The 14,968-nt window shown below is 40.3% G+C and overlaps 1 protein-coding gene across 2 annotated transcripts in view; it reads right to left on the bottom strand.

The window, feature by feature from the left end:
• vamp4 (vesicle-associated membrane protein 4) overlaps positions 1 to 14,968 on the bottom strand; it is a 78,047-nt gene that overhangs the window by 23,025 nt on the left and 40,054 nt on the right. The window lies entirely within an intron of this gene.

Genomic DNA, 14,968 nt, shown 5'->3' with positions numbered 1-14,968 from the left:
GCTACTCATTACAGTAATGGTTAGTTAAAATGTTTCCGAGCTGAATCTAGCAAACAAATATTTCTTAGGGAGGGGAACAAAGAAGTGACACCAACAAATATGCATTGTATTGTAAGTGGACTTTCAGATAACTTTCAATAATAAAGCTGATCTCAAGAAACTGGTGGCTACAGTGAATCCTCATTGGATAAAGAAGGAAAATGTAAACAATGAATTGGCTAGATCAGCTTGACTAACTTTATGTTGAAGGCAACAATACCAGACAGTGTCTTGTCCAATGGCCATACTCTTGACTGGAGCAGAAATTGCTGGAATGGCACATCTCTCAACAAGCAGCATGAATTGGACTTTTTCTCTCACTCTTTAAATCGCGTTATATTTTGTGTTGCATTTTGCTGGAAACGTGAACTGGTAATAGACCAGGAATGTCGAAGGAATACCTGAGACCTCATGAAAGTCATAATTAATGGTTTCTCTCTTCAAACAAAGAAAAGGATAAAGAGACAGCAAATAATGGAAAACAAAATGCGGTGAGTTAGATACAGGAAAAGAAATAAAGGGAGGGAAAGAGTGGATCAGGAGAGAGAGAGAAAGAGAAGAAAACAGAAAGGAAAAGAAATGCAGCATTTTTAAAAAAGAGGCTATTATAATCTAGTTGTGTTTGTTCTTAATTGGCCACCTCTAGGAAGATCTGCCAGACCCTGACAGCCAGTGTGGGGTCAGGACCTGGAAAAGGTCCCGCCCCTTGATTATTTTTAAAGTGCACAAGATTCACCCACAGTTCACTTTGTGGGCCTCCAAAGTGGAGTGGCACATCAGGCTCAAATGACATCATCCTTATGACATGAACTACCAGTCCTAAATGGCAGAGACGGAATTAATTTACTTTAACTGTGCAGATCCAGCAATTTCATGACAAAATTTATGATTTCAATGTATCCAGTGGTACGGGTAGCATAGTCGTCATGTTACTTGACTAATGATCTGGAGGTGTAAGTTCAAACCCCGCCATGGCAGCTGGGGAATTTAACTTCAATTAATTAAATATAAATTTAGAATAAGAAGCTAGCATCCGTAATGGCAGCAATTATTGTAAAACCCTATTTGGTTCGCTAATGAATTTTTGGGAAAGAAATCTGCCGTTCTTACTGGGTCTGACCCACGTGTGACTCCAAACCCATGGCAATGTGCTTTACTCTTAATTGCCCTCTAAAATGACCTAGCAAACCACTCAGTTGTATCAAATCATTATAAGAAACAGTAAGTATATAACCGGACATGACAAAGGTGCACCCAGTACGGTCACCCCTGCAACCTCCACCTCACTGACGTCTGGGAACTTGCATCAAAGTTGAGAGAGCTGTCTCACAGGCTGGTCATGCAACAGACTGACAGTTATACTCCCAGAATATATCCATTCATTAAACGTCACAAACTTCTCCAACCCTGGTTGTGTCATGTTCCTCCAGCAAGCCAGGACCACAAGAGGCAGCAGCACAATACCATACTGCCATAAGGGATTACCCCTGGGAGTCCTCATGGTGTCACATCAAATAAGGGCAAGGAAGCTCCTGCTGATTTCCTCCTATCACCTGACATCATTCAATTTATGAATCTTTCCTGCTTGACCTACCTGCACTTGGTAAATAGTGCACTGGAGTCAGTCCCCATTGTCCCACAACACAACTTTGCATTGCCAAATGTAAGGATTACGACCTCTATTAATACCATAGGGAGAAACTAGCTATCTAGTGTATATGCAGCAAGCAGTGTTCAGAACAGAAAGCAACTGTTTATGGTTTTCTAATGGTTTTAAGGTGATTGGCAAAAGAAGAATTGGTGACATGAGGAAAACCTTTTTACACAGCGAGTGGTTAGGAATTCACTGATTCAATTGTGACTTTCAAAAGAAAATTGGAGAATTATCTGAAGAGAAAAAAGGTTGCAGAGCTCCATAAAAAAGGGAGAAGAATGGGACCAAATGAGTTGCTCTTGCAGAGAGCCAGCACAAACAAGCCCAGCCAAATGGCTTCCTTCTGTGCTGTAACCATTCTATGATTCTATGTACTCCTCCATGCTGAACATCCCTCTGAAGAAGCACCATGGGTAGCAAGGGCACAGAATGCATCCTGTACATGCCTGTAACAAGGTTGCACCTAAACAGAGCCGGGACCAATATCCTCAAGGAGCAGTTTGCTAGTGCTGTTGGAGACCACACCTGGAGTATTGTGTGCAGTTTTGGTCTCCTTACCTCAGAAAGGATATACTTGCCATAAAGGGAGTGCAGCGAAGGTTCACCAGACTGAGTCCTGAGATGGCAGGATTGTTATACGAGGAGAGATTGGGCCGACTAGGCCTGTATTTACTGGAGTTTAGAAGAACAAGAGGGGATCTCATTGAAAGGTATAAAATTCTGACAGGGATGGCAGACTGGATGCAGGAATGATGTTTCTTCTAGCTGGGGCGGTCTAGAACAAGGGATCACAGTTTCAGGATACAGGATAGACCATTTAGCACAGAGATGAAGAGAAACTTCTTCACTCAGTGAGTGGTGAACCTATGGAATTCTCTACCACAGAAGGCTGTGGAGGCCAAGTCACTGAATATATTTAAGAAGGAACTAGATAGATTTCTGGGCTCTCAAGGCATGAAGGGGTATGGGGAGAGAGTGGGAGTGTGGCATTGAGATATAGGATCAGCCATGACGGTATTGAATGGAGGAGCAGGCTCGAAGGACCGAATGACCCACTCCTGCTCCTATTTTCTATGTTTCTATGAGAGGGTTTAAACCAACTTGGGAGAGCGATAGGAACCAGATGTAGCATTAGAAAGGAAAAACAAAAAGGAAGAAAGCTGAGATGCTGAAAAATGGTCAAGAGATACTCTAAAGATTGGCTGTAATTAAATTGATAAGTCACCAGGACCGGTTGGGATGCATCGTGGGATGCTGAGGGAATTAAGGGTGGAAATTGTGGAGGTATGGGCCATAATCTTCCAATCCTCATTAGATACAGGGGTGGTGCCAGTGGATTGGAGAATTTCAGATGTTTTACCCTTTTTCAAAAGAGGGTACAAGGATAAACCCAGCAACTACAGGCCAGTCACTTGGCCAACTGTGGATTAATTAAGGAAAGTCAACATTAAGGCAAATGGTGTTTACTAACTTGATTGAATTTTTTGATGAGACAACAGAAAGGGTTGATCAAGGTAGTGCCGATGATGCTGTGTACATGGACTTCCAAAAGGAGTTGGAGAGAGTGCCACATAACAGGTTTGTCAGCAAAGTTGAAGCCCATGGAATAAAAGGCACAGTGGCAGCATGGATATAAAGTTGGCTGAATGACGAGAACAGAATAGTGGAGAGCAGTTGTTTTTCAGACTTGAGGATGGTATACACTGTAGTTTCCCGAGGGGTCAGTATGAGGATCATTGCTTTTCTTGATCTATATTAACGACCTAGGCTTGGGTCTACAGGGTACAACTTCAAAATCTGCAGATGACACAAAACTTGGAAGTATTGTGAACTGTGAGGAGGATACTAATAGATTTTAAGAGGATACAGAAAGGCTGGTGGAATGGATGGTGAAATTTAATAGACATGTGTCAAGTAATACATTTTGATAGGAAGAACAAGGAAAGGCAGTATGAAATAAAGGGTACAATTCTAAAGGGTGTGCAGGAACAGAAGGCCTGGGAGTATATGCACACAAATCGATGGAGGCGTCTTGGCAAGCTGAGAAAGTGGTTAAAAAGACATACAGGATCCTGGGCTTCATAAATAGAGGCATAGCATGCAAAGCAAAGAAGTTATGATCAACCTTTACAAAACTGGTTTGATCTTAACTGGAGTACTGTGTTCAATTCTGGACACCACACTTTAGGAAGAACGTGAAGGCTTTGGAGAGGGTGCAAAAATGATTTACAAGAATGGTTCCAGGGATGAGGGACTTCAGTCAGGTAGATAGGTTGGAAAAGCTGGGATTGTTCTCCATGGAGAAAAGAAGGTTAAGAGGAGATTTGATGGAGATGTTCAAAATCACAAGGAGTCTAGACAGAGTAGATAGAAAGAAGTTGTTCCCATTGGCAAAAGGGTCAAAAACTTAGTGGACATCAATTTAAGGTGTTTGGCAGCAAAACCAATAGTGACGAGAGGAAAACTTTTTTAATGCAGCGAGTGGCTGAGACCTGGAATCCACTGCCTGAGTGTTGGGTGGAGGCAAATACAATCTTGACTTTAAAAAGTGAACTGGAGAAACATCTGAAGAGAAAAAAAATTGCAGCACCACAGGGATTGGGCATGGGACTAGAGGAGCTACTCTTGCAGGGGGCCAGCATGAACATAACGAGTGGAATGGCCCCTTCTGTGCTGTAAGGATTCTATAGTGCTGAAGGTTTGTGTTCCAGACTAGCCACATCTCTAACCAAACTGTGCCAGTACAGCTACTATACTGGTATTTACCCAACAAGTGTAAAATTGCCCAGTTATGTTCGCAAACAGCAGAATAAATCCAATCTGGCCAACAAAACCACCCCATCAGCCTATTCTCAATCATCAGCAAAGGGATGAAAGGTGACATTGACAGTGCAATCAATCAGCACCTACTCGCCAATGCTCAGTTTGAATTCTGCCAGGGCCATTTTAGCTTCAAACCTCATCACCATCTTGGTCCAAACGTGGGCAAAGGAGCTGAATTACAGAGGTGAGGTGAGAGTGACTTGCCTTTAGATCAAGGCAACATTTGACCAAGCGTGATGTCAAGGTGCCCTGTGTTATGATCAAGTGACGGGAGGTCGAATTGCTCCGCTCTTTGTCCTCTCCTCATTTGACCGCAACAAGTTTTTGGGTTGAAAACGATAGTAAGCACTTAGTAGGCACTTAATTGTTTACATGCTGTGATCATAAAAGAACCAATAGGACAGGTATTCTTGAGTTTAACAAAGAGGTTAGCTCTATTATACTTAAACCAAATATAATAAAATTTGCACACACACTTAAAGTTCACACACACAAATACAGATTATAGAGTGGGGAAGGGTAGGTTGGCCAACTTAAGAGTCTGTAAAAATAGTAAAAGAATATACAGTCTGTATTTTTGTGACTCGGCTGGCTTCAGGCTGAATTCAATGGTCTCAATGCTTCTGATTTAAAGATTTGGATGACTGAGTTGGCTGTTCTTCAGGAGGCAGTAGTACTGGATTAGATTGTTTTAAGAAATCTCTTTCTGCACCAAGGCATCCCTGGATAATCACAGTCAGCAAACGGCTTGAAGCTCACCAGGTGGGTTGGAGAAGACAGGAGGCAGGAGGGACCCCACTTTTAGGTCTTCTCCCCAAGCTGCTTGCTCTCAATTCTGCTGAGAAATCATGTACTTTAAACATAAAAGAGTTTGGCTTGTCATGTGATCTTCCTTTTCCAACTGCCAGTTGAATTAAAAAAAGACATTGTCCAAGTATTCCAAAGGTGACTTGATTAGCTTATGTCTAGTAGCTAACTAAGCCAGGGTCCTGTTGTTCAAGTGATTAGGCTTAATGGCTCTTCTCCAACAGTTGAATACCTCACGTGCTTGCCAGAGATGCCTTGCTAATGAGACAGGTGGTGCGAGTCCTTTACACTCCCCTGAAGTCATTGTCTTTGATGGGTTTTGCAGACAGATTGACTCCACTCCAATGAATTGGAATGTGGAATGTATAGTAATGCAAATTGGAACTAACCATCTTTTGGGCTTTGAGTTCAAATCACTTTAGCCTCTGTTTTTAAAAAGTCTGCTTTCTTTTTAAAATTTCATTCAAGTTTCCAGCCGGTGGATTAGAGATCATTATTTGGCACATCTTCATGATGCTTGATAAAAACTGAAGTCAGTGGGAATTGGGGAAAAGCGCTTCACTGGTTGGAGTCATGTCTAGCACAAAAGAAGATAGTTGTCTTTTTTGGAAGTTAATCATCTCAGCCCCATAAACATCACTGCAGGAGATCCTCAGGACAATGTCGTAGGCCCAGCTGCTTCATCAAGACCTTCCCTCTCACATAAGGTCAGAAATGGGAGATAGTATTAGATTCACTGATGATAGTATTAGATTCAGTTCCATTTGCAACTTCTCAGACTATGAAGCAGTCCATGCCCATATGAACACAAAATCATAAGAAATAGGAGCAGGAGCTGGTCAATTGGCCCCTCAAGCCTGTTCCGCCATTCAATAAGATCATGGCTGATCATGGTAAGATCAACCCTACTTTCCTGTTTGCCCCAGCGCCAATGCTGCCCATCCCCTGCATAATCCTAGACTCCCTTGTTCATCAAAAATCTGTCTAACCCAGCCTTAAATATATTCAATGACCACTGGTCTCTGGGAAAGAGAATTCCAAAGAAATTCCTCTTCATCCCCATCTTAAATTAGAGGCCCCTTATTCTGAAACTATGTTCCTTAGTTTGCGATTCCCCCACGAGGGCAAACATCCTCTTAGCATCTACCCTGTCAAACCCCCTTAGAATCATATATGTTTTAATATCATCTCTCTTTTTTCTAAGCTCCAATGTGTATAGGCCCAACCTGCTCAACCTTTCCACATAAAACAACCTCTTCAACCTAGGAATCAATCTAGTGAACCTTGCTGCACTGTCTTCAGTGTAAGTATATCTCTCCTTAAATAAGGAGAACAAAACTGCATGCAGTGCTCTAGGTGTGGTCTCACTAATGCCCTGTACAGTTATAGCAAGACTTTCCTAATTTTATACTCCATCCCCCTTGCAATAAAAGCCAAAATTCCAGTTGCCATCCCAATTATTTGCTGTACCTGCATGCTAACTTTTTGTGATTCATATATGAGGGCACCCATGTCCCTCTGTATTGCAGCATTCTGTAGTCTCTCTCCATTTAAATAATTTCTGTTTTTCTGGTCCTCCTACCAAGCTGATAACCTCATATTTTCCCACATTATGCTCCATCTGATAAACTTTTCCCCCACTCACTTAACCTATCTATATTCCTTTTCACTTTCCGTGTCCTCCTTACAACTTGCTTTCCCACCTATCTTTGCATCATCAGCAAATCTGGCTACAATAAACTCGGTCTCTTAATCCAAGTCATTATTATAGATTGTAAATAGTTGATAGCCCAGCACTGATCACTGTGGCACCACACTAATTACAGTTTGCCAACCTGAAAATGACCTACTTATCTTAACTCTGCTTCCTGTTAGTTGGCTAGACTTCCACGCAACGTTCAATGGCATGACCATCGCCGAGTACCCCCACCATCAACATCCCGGGGGTCCTCACTTACCAGAAACTTAACTGGACCAGCCACATGTATACTGTGACTACAAGAGTAGGTCAGTGACTGAAAATTCTGCAGTGAATAACTCACCTCCTGACTGCCCAAAGTCTTTACACCCTTTTTAAGGCACAAGACAGGAGTATTCTCTACTTTCATGGATGAATGCTGCTCCAACAACACTTAGGAAGCTCAACATCATTCAGGAGAAAAGTCTGAGCATAAAATGGATTATAAGAAAAACAGATCTTTCTAAACAAACAAATAAAATTCAGAAACATAACAACCATATGAATGAAAAGCCAATGGAACATTGAGCACTATAATGAATGTCAGAGTTAGAGGTATACATCATTATATAAAGATAGACAACTAGGGAAGCAGCCAGTGAGATTTCTAGCCATTAAGCGCATCCTTGCATTTCAAGGCAATTATTGCCGACTATGTATTTGATTGCACGTTCAGGGAGATGAGATCGATAGTTAACAGCACATTAATGAGATCGCAAATGTTTGTTTTTGGTAACCAAGGTTATGAAAACAGTGGAAAAAGGGTCAAAGGAGGCCAAAGCTAATTCCAAGTTTGCGATCACTCACCTATGAAGAGTCAAATCTGTTCTCAAATGGAAAAAAAATTAAGGATACACATGCTCCCAAGTTTTAAAAAACATAGATATGAGAATCAACAGGGTAGCTGTAGATGAATTTTGCATGCAATTAATAAACGAAGAATCAAGGTAAAGTTGATTTATGCAGTAACTTGTTCACTTTTAAAGTTGTTAGCTTATGGAACAGAGTGCCATGTAGCACAATGAATGTAGACTCAGTTGAAGCACTCAAGAAAGGAAATGGAAATATTTCAAATTCAGCATGGGGTAGGGGCTTGACGCCAGAGCAGAAGGGAGCTGAAAATGATCCAGTGGGTGAAACAACAAGGCACCTAAATCAACAGGGCCAGCTCAATGGTCTTTTCTTATTCCTACATTCTTATTTTAGCAAGTCAGCTAACATTTCATTTGAATCAATGAAGCTTATATGGTGAAAATCTAAATGGTTCTTTAATTGCCGACAATCAAGACTTATCGACTTCCAGTCAATTTAATTTGATTCCGTGCTTCAGCAGGTATGAAAGATGTAAAGTAAAATACCCACTATTCTACTAAATTAATTTCTGCTCTCAAAGTCCTTTTATAGTTTCTCTTTCATTCTCCATTCGCAAGTTTTTAATGTAATTTCTTAACATTAAAGAAATCATTTAGCATCTAGAGACAGGGTGGTGCAGCGAGCTAGAATGATGTTTATTCACCTTTGGCACCTGGATTTGCATCCAGCCAGACTAATGGCTGGAAGGCCTTAAATTAACTTGGAAAGTCTCAACACAGTCCTAGAAGGCAGTGCAAAACTGAACGTAATTCATCGCTTACTGAAAACTGATGAGCTTTTTGGGATTGTGTGTTAAGGAAGTGTATATGGAGCTTTACTCTACATCTAAACCATGCTATTTTTGACCAGCAAGTGTTTGATATGATTATACAAATTGAAAAACTGTTCAGTTCCCTAAAGTTCCCTAGATAAGCGTATGTTCACTTCAAAAGCAATTAATCGTGGCAGTACTTTGAGATGTTTTGATGTGATAAGACAGTTTTGTAAGTGTTAAGAGATAACCTTCAACCAAAGTAATTAAAATTGTATCCCAACAAGTCTTCCACTGAAGTTTCTGCAGGAGAATCCCTGCAGAAAATGACCCATTAAAGTCCCTAACAAGTCAAGAGGCTATGTATTTGTAAAAATTCACAATGGACAAACACTGAAGTTTACTTAATAATGCACTAAAACCATCTCCCCACAACCGCCTCCACACCTCCATCTATACTTGTAAATTTGATCAATTGTACTACAGCATTTTTAAATTTGCAAGCCTGATGAAACAAGCTGTAACTGGAAATCTGATCGCCCTTATACATTGTCATGTTAGGAGGCTGGTGAATGAAGCAATGACTGATTCCTCCAGCTGAAAACTGAACCGTACCCATATGAGTACAAAATAAATTTGGTGGTGATAATGAATCTGATCTAATTTGGATTGTAATTCTGGTCTAGATTTTGCTGGAGAGGAGCATCTTTTGACGTGTCCAGTTTGTTTGGCTTTTTCCGTCATCCTTCAGCTTGAAAATTAATTGTGACCGTAAAAAAAACACAGCAAGGGAAAAGGGGCATCTGGATCCCAATGAATGATGGAATGATGAAACCATCAGTCTACCTCCTTACTCAATGGGATTTCAGCAGAAGGACAAAAGAGAATTAGGTGAACTAGAGTCAGAATGAGTGCAGAAAGGGAAATCAAGGAAGCGCAAAGAAAGGTTGATTAATAGAGAGCAAAAGGCAAAAAATAAAAAAATTAAAAATCGCCAATCAGCAGAAATGAGATTCCAGTTTCAATTGTTCCCTTTCTGAGCTGGACAAGTTAAGTGGCATTGCAGGGACACAGATCATTAAAAGGATCCTTATGCTGTTAAATCCTAGCTCAAACATTCCGCAGCCTGTTTAATTGTCAATGCGCAAATGAAGCAATTTCTTGAAACTTGCAGGGAGGTTGAGAGGGAGCTGCCATTACCTCGATGCTAACCAGTACAGTGACGCAAATTGTTCAGCAATTTGCAACATTTTACTGCTGTAAATTGCTAAATGATTCACACACTAATGATGGAGAGCATGTTAAACTCGCAATTATTTTGCCAGTAAATCCTCATTGTAGAGAAAAAGGATCAAATTGGTGCTGTAAAATTATCAAGAACTAAAATTTCTGTTCTAAATAGTTAACAGGAATGTTGAAAAAAATGCAATGCTTGCAGACAGCTGTATTTCAAAGGATAGTAAAGCAGACCTTTACCCAGACACAGTTATTAAAAAACCTAGACGATTGAAGGCATGATGATACAATGCCAAGTATATTTTCCATATGGTAAAAATTTTAAAACTTTAAATGATAGGAGGGCAAATTTGTGAAAGTCTACCAAAAAACCCAAGATGCAACTGAATAACCCATATTCTTCAGTTGTGATGGAATGTCATCGACCTGAAATGTTAACTGTTCGTGTCTCCACAGGTGCTGCCTGTTCTGCTGAGTGTTTTCAGCATTTTCTGCTGCCATTTCAGATTTCCAGCATCTTTTGTTTTTATATTCTTGATATAGTTCACTTTTTGTTCTATTCATTTGAACTCCAATAGCATCCTGTACTATACTTTGATTTTTCAAGACTAAAATGCATGATTGGGAACATAAAAATTTTCCCCCATTAAGTTCAGCTTTTCTTTTAAAGGCAAAAGAAGGTTCATATTTGTTGTGACAAAATATTGTCTTGTTTCACACTTCTAAAAAAATATCTATACAATAGAAAATTAGCACGTTATAATTCAAATTAATAAAATGTATTAGTACTTAGCATTATGTATGTAAACAGCAACAAAATTCTCCCAGCAACTGTTTTCAACAGCCCCATAATCAATTCATCCCCACATAAAAACCAAGGAGTTTTTTTTCCAAGCTTCACTAGCCAGGAAGCAGTGAAGAATGCAATTATTTTAATGGCTATCACAGGGCTATAATGAGTCAGCATTTTATAATGCACAGATACTGCCTGGAGAACAGGCTTATAAAAAAAGGGGAGCTTTCCACCCGAGACTCCAAACGTATTTTGAAAGGTCACTGTTGCAGTCTTTAGTAAATACTCACTCAATGAGCCAGAAAGACAACAGTTTATCTCAGTGCCCAAAAGCTGCAGTCAATACAGAGAACAGGTTTTATATGGTCTACGTACAGCTATTCATTTCCTACTTCTTAGGCAGTCCCTTGGGATCGAGGATGACTTGCTTCCACTTCAGTTTGATGGGTTCTGAGAGGACTGAAGTCCAATGTGCAATCTGCAGACTCTGGCACTTGCAGGACAGCTGGTGCTTGGAGAGTCGAGTAGATGAGCTGTTGGGAGGTTTGTGCGCTCTCTCCGATGCCTCAACTCCGCCTCTGCATGTTCCCAATGAAGTCTCTCGTTGTGTTCAATGCCTTCCTAAATGAATCTTGCCATTTTGGTCAAAACCCAGGGACTCCCATGAATCAGTGGGGATGTTTGACGTCTTCAGGGATGCTTTGAGGACATCCCTAGAGCATTTCCATTGTCCTCCTGGGAATCTCCTGCAATGACTGAGTTCTGAGTGGAGTAGTTGCTTCGGGTGTCTGCTGTCAAGCATACAAGTGACATTGTAAAAGCAAAATACTGCGGATGCTGGAGATCTGAAATAAAAACAAAGTGTTGGAAAAACTCAGGTCTGGCAGCATCCGTGGACAAAGAAACAGAGTTAACGTTTTGAGTCCAATATGACACTTCTTTGGAACTGAAGTTCTGAAGAAGAGACATATTTCACTCGAAACGTTAACTCTGTTTCTCCGTTCACAGATACTGCCAGACCCAAGTTTTTCCAGCACTTCCTGTTTTTATACACAGACGACATATCCTGCCTAATGGAGCTGTTTCTGAGTGATTAGCGCCTCGATGTTGGGCATGTCGACTTGGGAGAGGAAGCTGTTGTTGGACCGCTTATCTTGCCATTGGAGTTTGAGGCAGCATTGGTGGCACTTTCCAGTGCTTTGAGATACCTGTTGTAGGCTGTCCAAGTCTCTGAAACATATAGGAGTGCGGGGATCACTGCTGCCCAGTAAACCATGACCTTAGTCCCAGGTTTGAGATCCTGGTCCTCAAATGCTCATTTTCTCAGTCAGTTGAAGGCTAAGCAGGCACATCAGAGGCAATGATGAATTTCATCCTCTGTTAACCTTCGCCAAAAGGAGGCTCCCAAGATATGGAAAATGATCTACATTTTCCAGGATCTTGCCGTTGATCTTAATCAGTGGCAGGGGAGGTATTGTGCTATGGGAACTGTCTGGGAGAGGATCTTAGTTTTCCGGATCTTCAGTAAAAGGCCCATTTCCTCACATGTTTCAGAGGAGATGACAATGACCTGGAGCTCAGCTTCTGAGTGAGCATGCACACAAGTGTTATCTACATACCGAAGTTAAAGTGATTTGGGTTTTAAAGGCAGCGTACGTTGAACAGTTTCCCATCTATTCTGTAGATTATCTTCACGCCTGTTGGCAGTTTGCTGGAGGTGAGGTGAGTATCGTAGTGAGGTGACACAGCCCTGCTTGACCCTAGTCTTCACTGAGGTAGAATTTGTGATTGTTCCATTGGTGAAGATCACGGCTTGCATGTCATTGTGGAGTAGGTAGTGAAAGGCGACAAATTTCTGAGGGGAGCCAAATTTGAGGAGGATACTCCTTAAGTCTTCACAGTGGACAAAGCCAAAGGCTTTCATGAGGCTGAAAAAGACCATGTACAGCAGTTGAATGCTGTTTCTTGCAATTTTCTTGGATTGCAACATCAATGGCAACGTCAAATTACGAGATACCAAAAAAAAAACTGGTCCTGAGCAAATAAATCCAACAAGTCATCGTTTTCCCCCACCACTCAGAGGTAGACTGGTTTCTTATTGTGCTATTGTTCCAGACACTGACAGCCTCACTTAATTCAAGTAGTCATCTTATATGTTTGAGTCTAAACAGTGAATGTTGGTATGTTGTTCAATCCACAGGACATCACAGCTGAACTTAAAACTGTTCTCGCCTTATAATTATACAGTGCATGCATACATTCCAGTGGTGATCCCTCAGTAGTTATCAAGAGTGGAAATATTCCCTTCCTAGTCCAGATTCCAACTCCCTGCTGACCCTACATTTCCATGTGTCCAAATGGCTATGTAGAACAACAAAAAAGGCAATAATTCATTAGAGGCCTTTTAATTTGTGAAATCTGGGGACCATCGTGATCCAGCTTTTAGGTATCAGCCTTCTCTTTAGATTGAAACTGTCATTGGTTAAAGCTCCACTTTAGAGACATAATGTAGGCTGACATTTCAGGGCAGTACCAAGGGTTTCAGATGAGAAGTTAAACTGAGGTCCTGTCTGCTCTCTCAAGTGAACAAAATAGATGTCAAGGCACTATCTGAAGAGTTGAGCAGTTCTCCTGCTGTGGTGAACAAGATTTATCCCTTAACTATCATTAAAATAGTTAATTTTGTAATTTAACAAATTGGTGTGAGAGAGATTTTGCTGTACATAAATTGGCTGCTCTGTTTCCCAACACTACAACAATGATGACAATTCAGAAGTACCTAATTGACTGAGAAGTGCTTTGGGATGCCTTGAAAGGCACTATATAATGACAAGTTTGTTCTTATGGTTTATATTCTGATCCTGTCCTTACCAGATGTCCACATAGCACACTTTCCAGCTAGGATACCTACTATAATCAAGAAAGTGAACTAGAATTATAGAATGATACAGCCACTTGGTTCATCGTGCCTGCGCTTTGAAATAGCTATCCAATTGGACCCATTCCCTGCAAATTTTTCCTTTTCAGGTTTATATCCAATTCCAGAAGACAACTTGCTGTGACAAAATAAAATTCTCATCTCTCTTTGGTTCTTTTGATAATTATATTAAATTAATGTACCAACCCTCCTTCCATTAGAAACTCTATCTGAATTTTACTTTGTAAACCCAGAAATGCTAAGGCTAACTGTAGCACCCTACTGCAACACTGGCTGAGCTTAGCAAAGATGAGGGATCAAACTTGTGCTCCTTCCAGTATCACACCACATAATACAATTATCCAGTGAACTATCACAAGTGAAGTTAAGTTTCAAATCATAAATGCAAAATAACATTGGAAGTAAGACTGTAACAGATTCTGGCAGAATGCATTAAATTGTTAGATTGGTAATTTTACATAGGTAGGTCTGCAATTTCATCTCATTTTATCTGACTATTAAGATAGTTTAGAATGAGAATTGAATAATTCGCATGGATTTGTTTTTCATGAAATGGAGTCTGAAAGTATGTGTCTGTTATACGGTGCACAATAACATTACCCTGGTATCACAAGTTATAATCAAGAAAACATTTGAAATCTACATTTGTTGAAGCTGATGTTGGATAGCACTGCGTCATGTACTATTTGCCTGTGTGCAACCTTCTAATTGGTGGCACAGAGTGGTAAATATCAAGATTGGCAAGTCTGTAACGGTGTAAACTTGTCTTACTGGATATCACAAACCACAAGAAATATACTCAGTTTTGCATGCCAACAAAGTGTTCTGTTTGATAAAGCTCAAAAGAAGTTTTCTTCATATGTATCACACCAGCTGATTCTCTTGCTTAATCCTCAGATTTAAATTATTTTCTCAAACTAACAAGTTACAGGACATGGATCTCTTGGTCTCACCAATTATCTGGATGTTTATTTATGACAATAAGATTTTTAAGCAGCCCAAAAAAATAATTAGAGTTTATTATTACCATACTTTCATTGAAAATGGAAGAGCTAACTGCAGATCAATGCTAAAAAGTGTGGAGTATGAAAATTATCAGGGATTCAACATCCTCTTCCTTCCTATATAACCTATTTGCCCATCTATCATTAGATACAGAGAGCAGGAACAAGCAAGCAAAGAACACAAATTTAGATCAGTGATTTTAGGAGGTGAAAAACATATTAAGAGAAAAAAGATATATAATTTTGCTTGATACAGTGGCAGGACATTTTTCGCAGTCATATTTTGCTGCAGAAAGGAATTTAGTGACACCT

This window comes from Cetorhinus maximus, chromosome 17, assembly GCF_964194155.1.
Source record: "Cetorhinus maximus chromosome 17, sCetMax3.hap1.1, whole genome shotgun sequence".
Taxonomy (NCBI): Eukaryota; Metazoa; Chordata; class Chondrichthyes; order Lamniformes; family Cetorhinidae; genus Cetorhinus; species Cetorhinus maximus.
This window is presented reverse-complemented; position numbering and strand designations above follow the sequence as displayed.